Source organism: Dendrobates tinctorius, unplaced genomic scaffold (genome assembly GCF_039654945.1).
Source record: "Dendrobates tinctorius isolate UK_male_01 unplaced genomic scaffold, ASM3965494v1 ptg000232l, whole genome shotgun sequence".
NCBI lineage: Eukaryota > Metazoa > Chordata > Amphibia > Anura > Dendrobatidae > Dendrobates > Dendrobates tinctorius.
This window is the reverse complement of record NW_027361899.1, coordinates 6,738,840-6,749,098: the sequence shown is the minus strand read 5'-3', so window position 1 is coordinate 6,749,098 and position 10,259 is coordinate 6,738,840.

Genomic DNA, 10,259 nt, shown 5'->3' with positions numbered 1-10,259 from the left:
GAAAAGGAAACAAAATGGAGGAAAGTTCTCAACCTACTAAACAGGATAAAAAAAAAGAAAAATTCAAATAAAATAAACAAAATAAAGAAAACGAAACTAAAGGGAAGAAACAAAATAACCGTAACTACATGAATACCGTTAAATAGTATAAAATCATGTAAGACCCCCGGCCCAGCTTCATTCATACTATTATATACAACCCCAAACTACATTCACACCGTCCTATATACAATATAAACTGAATATTATACAACACCGCAAACACAACAAATACCTGCTGGTCCCACCGCCTTACCTTACAGCCACCCCCTTACACCACCACATTCACACTACAACAAACCGAAATACAACACAATATACAAAATTAACAATTTTTTATATGTATATATTTTCACTATACAGTATATAAACACACAGTTTCCCGCCACCAGCTCTGGCCAAGTTCAGGAATTCTCCGAGTTAGGATCAGGACCCAAAGTTTATCCCTAGGTGGGGCCGGGCCAGATCAGTCTCTTATCACCGCTGTTGAAACCAGGGGTGGGATTCAGCCGGGTTCTCGCGTTCGTTCGTTGGAACCGGTTGTTAAAAAAGCAGCCGCTTCCCCGAACTGGGGAGATCAAGAGCCGCGATCCGGTACTTTGTTGCAGGAGGAGCAGAGGAGGACTCTTGCTCTGCTTCCTAGCCTCGCTCGCCGGATACCATGCACTGATACGTGTTCTGACTACTGGGACTGAGCACACCCTGGCGGCCCCCGCGCACTGATACTTGCGGCAGTGCAGTGCGGCTATTGGCGGGTAACTGGAGATGGAGGAATCACCGCGCGCCACTGCCCAGTGGCAGTGATCGGAGAACTCCACCTCCACAACGGACAACGGCGAGGAGACGGTCTACTCCTTCAAATAAAACCTGTCTATCCTAGACCTGCACTGACTACCTCTAAAAAAGGTGAATCCAGTGCTGCCTGTGTTGTGCCGGATATGGACATCCTCTAGGCGTGCCTCACTTACTATCCTGTTTATTGTAAGGCAGCCGGTCTCCGGATCCTCCTCTATCACAGGGTTTTGTGACATTGTTGGAATCTCCTCCAAAGACCACATGCCAACTCGGTTTGATCTTCAGGAGGAGACATTTGTGGTCCCACTTGGATTGGGGACCGTAGATATTAATGAGCAAAAGCTCCTGTCCCCCCATGGAGACATCTGGGATCAAGAATCTTTCCATTTCTAATTTGATGAATCATCTGCATTCAACCGCTGCGGTCTTAAAAAAGGACCACCACCCGCTATACGGCTCGGCCGCAAGAGACCAGTAGGAGGGCCCATGCCTCCACTCCCGCCTTGCTTTATGCATGGTTGATAGGTCAGTCAACCTGGTTTCCTGCAAAAACAAAATGTCGGTGTCAAGTTGGCCGAGAAAATGAAAGACCGTGTACCTTGCTGCTTCTGACTTTATGCTGGATACATTGATGGATGCCAGCGTCAAAGGGGTGGGTGCCGCCATCAAGATTGGTTGAATTAGATAGCCTTTTTCTTCCCACCCCTAACAGCTTCACCCTCCTCCTCCGACAATGATGAGCTTTTAGTGCGCTTAAGACAAACAGACTCATTCATTCTCTCCTTACAAACACTCTGGCCCTTGTCTGGTGGTCCTGAGGTAGTCACCCCCACCCCTCAGAGGACCTATTATGTGCCCCCCGAGAAGAAGACTCAGCGACCTCCTGTGTCCCAACAACCCTGTCCGCAATTTCCGGCTCCGGGTTCCCGTCCTCCCCCTCTGGAGAGGAGTCCTGGAGGGCCCGGAACCGGTTGGAGAGATCCACCAGAGGGGGGGGTGGCTGGACCTTCCAATGGCACCTGGATCAGGGCTAGAGAATCAGAGGGGTCGCACTCCAGGGCGGAGGCTCGAGACCCGGACCTGCTCTTACCCTTGGCTGTTCTCCTGTTATCCTTTTTCCTTTGTTGTGACCATTCCCCCTGTCCCTCATCCAGACTGTCACCGGATGAAGGTTCCTGGGAAGCCATGGCGTCCGCCTGCTCCTCCCTTTCAAGTCTCCTGACTTCCTCACTCAATTCGCTGTCTTTAGGATCCTCAGCAGCAAGTGAAGTACCCGGGTCAAGGTTTAGGGTCATTACTCCCTGCCCCCCGTTCCCATGGCGCTACTCCTGCTGCCTGATGTTGGATGGTGGCATCTTGCTCCTCACCGGTTCCCTGCCTCCTCCGCCCCTACTGGTCCCTTCACCGGCAAGATTTGTCCCGGCTTTCGTCTGTCCCGCACTCGCCGCTTTCAGGACTACATTGCAAGGGAACGCGGACAGCGACTGAACGGATGACCGAGGTCACCACACAAGTTACACCTAATACCGCCACAGGTAGCAGAGAGATGGCCAAGGTCCCCACACAGTGTGCATTTCTGCGTGGTACACTGCGCACTAAAGTGTGTGGGGCTGCCGCACCTGTGACAGATCTTAGGCTGCCCCTGGTAGAAAATCAGGATCCTGTCCCTGCCCAAAAATGTTGGGGAGGGTATATGGGTAACAGTGTTTCCTGAAACCTTCAATTTCACCATGAAGGTCCAGGCCTCTGACTAGATACCATGGTCGTCGTGGGTCTTCTCAGGAATGCCGACGATGTCGCCATATCAACCAATCCAGGTGAAGATTTCCATACAGGAAAGTGACTCGTTACTGGTCAAAGCGGTCACCTTCCTGACTGAGTTCTGGCGGGATATTGCGACAGGAAAGAAACTCTGCCATTTGGGGCGACCCCGAGCCAGCTCATGGCGAGACCAAAAAAGCTCAAGGCTCTCTGATCTCACGAAGATGACATCGAAGTAGGAGGTCCCATAGGGATGGATCAAGGCTAAGATGTCATATGCCGTGAAGCCCATCTGTGGTGCCCCTGAGGGTTCAGTCGCCACAGAGGTACTGCACCTCCTCCTGAGGTGTGGAACCCCACTATCCAGGTAAGGTGGAGACACCTGACCACACTCCAACACCTACACCCCACACCACAAAGTAGTGTAGCAAAGCACCTTCGGCGGCTCCCTGCTTGGAGTGTAGCATAGCACCCCTTGGTGGCTCCCTGCTTGGAACATGAAACGTGCTGGGAGGTGGGTGGAGTTTAGTATACATAAAAGAACGGGAAGAGTTGAGTTCAAGTCAGTCAGTCATTCATTCATTCATTCAGTCAGTGAGTGAGGATGTAGAAGGACAGAGAGTGAGACAGAGAAGATCCCTGGGAGAGGGATGGGAGAAGGAAGTGCTGCAGCAGGCCACAGTGATCTGGGTCTGCTGGCACAGGAAAGAGACAAAGAAAGGAAGCTTGATTCTCCATTGGAAAGAAGGATTAGCACGGAACGTAAGGAGAATAGAGGAACTAAGGAACAGGGTTGGAAGAGAGAACCTTTCCCAAGTTCACAGCGCAAGGCCGGGGTCCGGTCCCCGAGGTTGAACGAATACTAATGGTCCTGCAGCAGACACCGGAGGAATAGAAGTAGTGACCACTTTATTCCCACACAAGACTTGGGGGCACAACAGCAACATAAAAGTGAGCCGGGACTTAGTAGCAAGGAGTCCCCGAAGCAGGCTACAGCTGTCTGCCGTACAAGTAGAGTTCATAGGAACATCTGACAGGAGGAACTCCAGTGTAACTCAGTACTAGGAGTACTTCATTCAAAGGCGCTATAAGAGGAGACGTTCAGAAAAGGCACATATGTTGGCGGAGTGCTGGAAAGGAGTACTTCATCTTCCCTGGAAGTTGGCTGAGCTCCTGACCCGGAGGACACGGCACGGATGCGGGCACCTGTACCTGCAACAGACTGTGAGTAAAGCTTTGGAACTACATGCCCTGGTGTCCTCCACTTATTCCTGCTCCAATTTGCCCAGCACTGCTACATTCCTTGCGCCAGACACTACACCATCTACGTGTCACTTCACCTACACCGCCCTGGGACTCCAGCCCTGCCTGTGGAGGGCTATAACATCACTGCTGGACCACACCATCTGTCCCAGAGGATCTGTCTGCAGCGTCGGATTACATCTTCATTGCCGAACACCACAGGTGGCGTCACAAATCACTTATAAACTTTCACACTGCAACAACTCCCCTTTTACAATGGGCACCCAGGGCCACGGGCCGGGTCCCAGCTGCTGTGACATCTCCCATTGAAGCTCATTGGGCCCGGTAATGAGTACCCCACAGTCCTGGGAGGGCGACCCATTTCTGGCGTCACGAACAGGATGACGAAGCCCGGTGCCACCGGGTTCTGTGCCTACGATTTATTGGACTTAAAAGTTTGTGGAAATGTGCAAAAGACCCAATTTGATAGACTGTGAAATGAATGCTAAAAATGGCCGCCAGCGCGGTGAAGAAGGGCGTGATAATATGGGTGGTCCTAAGAAAAGAGTGCGAACCGTCCTGGGCCTCCCCTGTCTGAACTTCTATGCGACAGCAACATGGCCCACCCCCCGAGGGGTTCGTATACTGGCATGGTATGGAGGAGTAGGAAAAAGGCGCCACCCCCAGAAGGATGGGCGGGAGCCAGTGGCGGGAAAAGAGGCCAGACAGGAAGAGAAAGGAGAGAACGCCATGATGGAAGGAGCGCGGAGGCCAGAAGAAAACGGCGGGGAGAAGCCATCCTCCCAAAGCAGCACCCGCGGGGAATACGGCTGCTGCGACACCCTATACAGCGCCCGCCGCCACCTCCAGGCCGGTGCTGTCACTGGATGCGGCCTGCCAGGAGAAGGTACATGAGAGTTCCGGAGGCTGTGGGACAGGAGCTGAGTCCCAGCCAGGCTCTAGCGCGGCCGCGCAGGCTTTTACCGGCATGCCCCCATCCTGTGCCAACACGGATGCAACTACCGGCCGTTCATCAGTCCACTCCAGAGGTTGCGGCCGCCATCATTCGTCCCCCGGTACCTAAGCAGGAGTCAGAACATCACAGGGAAGCACCAGGTATGGTCGCCGCCCCTGCCATGATCCTGGTACTAGGAGCCGTGCCTGTAGACAGGAATGGTCCGGTGATTACCCAGACCATGGGTGGTGGCACTACAATGGCATCCAGCCCGCAACAACTGGCAGTAGTACCGCCAACTGTGGTACCACTTGGGATCGCAGAGCAGCATCTATCGGTACCGGCTACAGCCCTTGCTGACTTGTTGGCAGCAGAAATACCGTCTGCAACAGCTGATGTGCACTCAGTACCGGTAGCAATGACCATCACTGCCATTCCACCTGAGACAGTGGCCACCCATCCCTCACCTGGAGAAAAGGAGTACCTGCAATTTGTAGACCGCCAGCAACAGGATGAAGTCACCCAGAAGTTCTCCCCTGGAAGCAGCCCAAGCAACCAGGTTCCAGAACCCCAGTAGGGGACAACTAGCTGTCATGTTTGCCTATACTAACTTTGTTACCCAGGAGGGTATTTGCACCATTGTCCTTTAAAGTTTTTTTTTTATTTTTGCATCATGTTTTTCCCGTTTGTTGCCCAGTTTTATTGGCAGCATTTTTCATACTTGAACTGTGGAGATCATGGACGCTGAGTGATCCGGAACTGTCATTGTAAATAGTTTGCACCTCTTTAGGTGCCCTCTCTGGTTTTACATAGGTCTTTTATAAATAAGGACTACCTCATTGTGGAGCACGGCTCCTACCAAAAGGACACTGCAAGAGATCCTGGCTGGGAGCAGTGTCCAGCACTTACAAGAATTATTGAAGTTTTGATGTGAAGTATTTTATAATGTGCCTTATGACAGTATTAATAGAGAATAGCTTTTATATAGAATTTAGTTAATATCAATGACGAATAGGAATGTTTTAATATAGAGATTTGAATAAAGATGAAGATTTGGAAAATGCAGGTGACGAACCAGGCATCGGCGGTTGTCACTTAGGGTTGATAAAAGAAAGTAGAAAATGTGTAAGAAGAAAGGATAATGCTTGAAATAGCACTTTAAATTATGTAGCATAACTTTAAAGATAGTTAGTTAAAATTGTTTGCAATGTTCAAGAGACAGTGCCTCTCATATTGAGAAGATTAGATAAGAACTGTTTGTTTTGCATTATAAAAATTTGGTATGTTCCTGTATTTGTCAACTTCTGTTTTCTTGCAGCCCGCGGACATGCTGTGTTTAACGGGGGGGTATGTGGCGCCCCTGAAGGTTCAGTCGCCACAGAGGTACTGCACCTCCTCCTGAGGTGTGGTACCCCCCTATCCAGGTAAGGTGCAGACACCTGACCACACTCCAACACCTATACCCTACACCACAAAGTAGTGTAGCAAAGCAACTTCGGCGGCTCCCTGCTTGGAATGTAGCATAGCACCCCTTGGTGGCTCCCTGCTTGGAACACGAAACGTGCTGGGAGGTGGGTGGAGTTTAGTATACATAAAAGAGCGGGAAGAGTTGAGCTCAAGTCAGTCAGTCATTCATTCAGTCAGTGAGTGAGGATGTAGAAGGACAGAGAGTGAGACAGAGAAGATCCCCGGAGAGAGGGATGGAAGAAGGAAGTGCTGCAGCAGGCCACAGTGATCTGGGTCTGCTGGCACAGGAAAGAGACAAAGATAGGAAGCTTGATTCTCCATTGTTAATAAGGATTAGCACGGAACGTAAGAAGAATAGAGGAACTAAGAAACAGAGTTGGAAGAGAGAACCTTTCCCAAGTTCACAGCGCAAGGCCGGGGTCCGGTCCCCGAGGTTGTATGGATACTAATGGTCCTGCAGCAGACACCGGAGGAATAGAAGTAGTGACCACGTTATTCCCACACAAGACTTGGGGGCACAACAGCAACATAATAGTGAGCCGGGACTTAGTAGCAAGGAGTCCCCGAAGCAGGCTACAGCTGTCTGCCGTACAAGTAGAGTTCATAGGAACATCTGACAGGAGGAACTCCAGTGTAACTCAGTACTAGGAGTACTTCATTCAAAGGCGCTATAAGAGGAGACGTTCAGAAAAGGCACATATGTTGGCGGAGTGTTGGAAAGGAGTACTTCATCTTCCCTGGAAGTTGGCTGAGCTCCTGACCCGGAGGACACGGCACGGATGCGGGCACCTGTACCTGCAACAGACTGTGAGTAAAGCTTTGGAACTACATGCTCTGGTGTCCTCCACTTATTCCTGCGCCAACCTGCCCAGCACTGCTACATCCCTTGCGCCAGACACTATAACATCACTGCTGCACCACACCATCTGTCCCAGAGGATCTGTCTGCAGCGTCGGCTTACATCTTCATTGCCGAACACCACAGGTGGCATCACAAATCACTTATAAACTTTCACACTGCAACAACTCCCCTTTCACAATGGGTGACCAGGGCCACGGGCCGGGACCCAGCTGCTGTGACATCTCCCATTGAAGCTCATCGGGCCCAGTACCGAGTACCCCACAGCCCTGGGTGGGCGACCCACATCAGCGGGAGCTCAGCACCTTCGACCGATCAGGACAGGCATCCTTGCTTATGGGTCGCCCTCCCAGGGCTGCAGGGTACTCGGTACCAGTGGGATGTGTCACAGTGGCGGTGACTCGGACCATGGCCCTGGGCGCCCAAGTAATTAAAGAGATGTGAAAGGTAGTTAAATGAATAGTTTGTGACGCCACCTGTGGTGTTCGGCAAGGGAGGTGTTAAGCCGACACTGCAGACAGATCCTCCGGGACAGATGGTGTGGTGCAGCAAGGATGGTATAGCCCTCCACGGGCAGGGCTGTTGTCCCAGGGAAGTGTAGATGTGAAGACACTTAGAAGGTGTAGTGTCCGGCGCAGGGAATGTAGCAGTGCCAGGCGGACGGACGCAGAAAGGAATGGAGGACACCAGGGCATGTAGTTCCAAAGCTTAACTCACAGTCTGTAGTGCCCGCTTCTGTGCCGTGTCCTCCGGGTCAGGGACTCAGTCAACCTCCAGGCAAGATGGAATGCTCCCTTCCACACTCCGCCAACTTATGTGCCTTTCCTGAACGTCTCCTCTATAGCGCCTTAAGTGTGAAGATCTCCTAGTACTGTGTTACACTGGAGTTCCTCCTGACAGATGTTCCCAAGAACCTCACTTGCACGGCAGACAGCTGTAGCCTGCTTCGGGGACTCTCTACTCCTAAGTCCCGGCTTTCTATCCATGTTGCTGTTGTGCTCTCAAGTCTTAGATGGGAGTAGTGCATTTACAGCCCACTACTCCACCGGTGTCTGCTGCAGAACCATTAGTGTCCATACAACCTCGGGGACCGGTCCCCGGCCTTGCGCTTAGAACTTCTAGGCAGGGTTCTTCCTCTAACCCACGTCCTCTATGTTCCCTTTACTCCTACGTTCCGTACTTGTCCTTTCCCTTCTATGGAAGCTCAGGCTTCGGTTCAATGTCCTTCTCCTTAATAATAATAATAATAATAATAATAATAATCTTTATTTATATAGCGCCAACATATTCCGCAGCGCTTTACAGTTTAACAGTTTCAAAACACAAGTCATAAGTAACAACGTTAACAATACAATAACTGAAGCAAAATAAGACGAAATGAGATGACCCTGCCCGTTAGAGCGTACAATCTACAATGAGGTGGGGGAGATACAAAGTACAGGTGTGTATTTACAATTGTGTATTTACAATGAAGGTCCAGCCATCTTGAGGGAGTGAAGGATGGATGGAGATAGTGAATGGGCTACACACGCACACTTACACAGAGAATTACTTTGATCAGTGAACGTGATAGGCCGCTCTGAACAAGTGTGTTTTGAGGGAGCGCCTAAAACTTTGCAAATTGTGGATAGTCCTGATTTCTTGGGGTAGAGCATTCCAGAGGATAGGAGCAGCACGGGAGAAGTCTTGGAGTCGGGAGTTGGAGGTACGGATTAGTGCAGAGGTTAGTCGAAAGTCGTTTGCAGAGTGCAGCGATCGGCTAGGCCGATAGACAGAAATGAGGGAAGAAATGTAAGGGGGTGCCGCACTGTGGAGAGCTTTGTGGGTGAGAACAAGTACTTTGAATTGGATCCTATAATGAATGGGCAGCCAATGTAAGGACTGGCGAAGAGCGGACGCATCCGAGTACCGATTAGCCAGATGGACGATCCTGGCCGCTGCATTCTCCTTCTTTCCTTTCCCGTGCCAGCTCGCTCAGGTCACTGAGGCAGCTGCAGCACTCCTTCCTCCATCCCTCTTCCAGGGATCCCCACTCCTCCCGAGTGGCTTCCTCTCTCCTACTCCACATCTGAACTCCACTGAACTCAATCCTGGAACTGTCCCGCTCTTATATATATATTCTGAACTCCACCCACCTCCCAGCATGTTTAGTGTTCCAAGCAGGGAACCACCAAAGGTGCTCTGCCTCTCTCTAGGCAAAGAGCCGCAATGTGGCTTTGCTGAACTACTCTATTGTGTGGGGTTGGAGCGTGGTCAGGAGCCTCCAACTTACCTGGATGGTGGGGCACCACACCTTAGGAGAAGGTGCAGTACCTCTGTGGTGACTGAGCCTCAGGGGCACCACATACCCCCCGTTAAACACAGCACGTCCATGGGCTGCAAGGCGAACAAAGTTGACCGTACAGGAACATACAAATTTTTATAATGCTGAATAAACATTTCCTATACTAAACTTCCCAATGTGAGAGGCACTCATTCTTGAACGTTGCAAACAATTCTTAATTACCTGTCTAAAATGCTAGTCAAAAGTGCAATTTTTCCATATAATACTTAATTCAAAGTGCTACTATCTGTTACTCTCTATCACTTCAGTATTCTTCATCAACACATTTCTTTTCTCTCTTTAGTGCACATTTTCTACTTTCTTTCAACTTTGAGTGACAACAGTGATGCCTGGTTCACCATATACATTTTCTATTCTTTACTCAAATCTCTCATCTCTCTATCAAAACATTTCTAATTCTATATAAAAGCCATTTCCTAGTTACCAATACTCTTGTAAGACACATCATTAAATACTTCACATTAAAACTTTTCAATAAGTCTTGTAAGTGCTGGACACCACTCCCAGCCGGGATAACTTGCAGTGTCCTTTGATTGGAGTCATGCTCCAAATGAGGTAGACGTAATCTTCGCAAAATGTCTATATGTAAAACCAAGAGAGGGCACCTAAAGAGGTGCAACTATTTACAAACACAGTTTTTGGATCACTCCAAGTTCATGATCGCTCAGTTTAAATGTAAAGGCTGCCAACAAACAGGGCAACTCTGGAAAAACAAAACTGAACCATGATGGTCCAAAAATAGAACAAAAGGCACAACGGTGCAAATAAACCCTCCTGGGTAACGAGAGTTAGTGTAGG